This window comes from Acyrthosiphon pisum, chromosome X (assembly GCF_005508785.2).
Source record: "Acyrthosiphon pisum isolate AL4f chromosome X, pea_aphid_22Mar2018_4r6ur, whole genome shotgun sequence".
Lineage (NCBI taxonomy): Eukaryota > Metazoa > Arthropoda > Insecta > Hemiptera > Aphididae > Acyrthosiphon > Acyrthosiphon pisum.
This window is the reverse complement of record NC_042493.1, coordinates 127,580,684-127,582,582: the sequence shown is the minus strand read 5'-3', so window position 1 is coordinate 127,582,582 and position 1,899 is coordinate 127,580,684.

The following is a 1,899-nucleotide window of genomic DNA, read 5'->3' as shown; positions in this document are numbered from 1 at the left end:
TTAGGTCATGAATATCCTTATCACATACAAATCCACAACCATGGTTATGATTGTGACCATAGTCATCACTTATCATTGAAAAATATTATATTGATTCCACAGATATCTATACTAACTAGATAAGATATTCCTATATAATTAACATGGTAATCAAGTTGACTGCCTTGAGTATTATATATGATACACGGCTAACTATCCAATTTTGTTTTATATATTTTAACAGTAATGCAAACCTTGCCTTAAGTATCATAATATATGGTTCTCACTTGATAGAATTATACTGAAACTGTAAATAGTACAATACCATGCATAAAAAACTTTGAATACATTAAAACGGTCGTCTTCTATGGTCAATGGGTTGTATCCGTTAATGTAATTTCATAACAAAGAGTGTTACACGTTGCCAAAATTCTATCAGATTACGGATACGGTACAACTTTTCGAGTCCAATACTCCATACCGTGGGGATACAAAAACCCGATTGGCTGATCGAGTGTCGCTTCTATATTGTTCTGTGATCATAGTGGTGGTTAGACTGGCTCCTCCTAGGGGTGTCGGTACTCGAGCCGGGAGATCGTATGTATTTTCCCTAAATTTCACATATAATTTACTTTAAGTGATGTGTATTTGAATATCTATGATAATCATAATATATGTATTACGGGGGCGATCCAGGGGTACTGAACTCCCCCCAAAACCCCTCCAAAAAAAAAACAACTAAAAATGCTTACGTATTATTTGCTGATCCCGATTTATGTAAGCTTTCGGACATGGTTTTTTCCCGTAAATAAAATATTTATATGAAATATAGTTTAAAATTAGCTAATGGACGCTGTCAAACGCTCAAAAACCCACCACCGCGTGTACCTAAACTTTTCCTTGTATTGTATGTACCAGGTAGCTTACCTAATCTAATCTACCTAGTATATGGAAATACTCTTCTATCATATCAATGAGGACAGCTCAATTCCTACCAGAGTCTTCCAGGGCTGGGCATAAATTATCTACATTGTAATATTATTTTATTTCTCTTTTAAACAAAATGTTAATATATTATAACTAAATGAAATAAATAGATAAATATTTCGATACTATGAGTTAATTTTATTCAATGTGAATGCCTGTTTTAATTTAACATGATATATTATGTTGCAAAATGAGTTGATATTATATAATATTATGTAAACAAAAAATTTATAATTTATAAATTATTATTATTCTAATTTAACTCAAAAGTTAATAACTGTAACAATTGAAAATTTCATGAAATATTTATACTAGCATTTTAAATTGTAACATTTTTATAATATTTAGATTCTCATTGGGATAGTTATAGTAATGGGACATTTTTAGAAATTGTAATTTTTTTTTTTAAACTATTTTTAATAAAAACTTTTTTACTTAATAAAAAGATTGAAAATTGAATACAAGATTCCTTGTGAAACAAGTAAAACAAATAAACGCAGAATCATGAAATTTTCACCAAAGAATTATATCAGTATTTTCCATGAATAGTGAAATTCTCAAACTCTTTCTATGCATTTAGAGCTATTTAAAGCCATGATAATTTTTCAAATTGTGTAAACTATTTTTCAGTTAGAAATTCACACAAGTTTTTATTTTCATAGTTAAAATAAGAAATTTTAATAAAAGGTACCCAACAACATTTTCTACTTATAACACAACAATTAAGGTTAGCATTTAGTAACAATATTTTTTTATGAGCGTTTGAATTTTTATTTATAATTTTTACGTTATTATATATTTTTGTATAATTTATTGAATTCAACAAGACCTTAAATTATTTCCTTAGCTGAAACCTAACAGCTTGTCTCAGTTGAGAGTTGAAACTTGATAAATATGTTTGAAAAAGTAATAATAATATGGCAATGGGGGGGG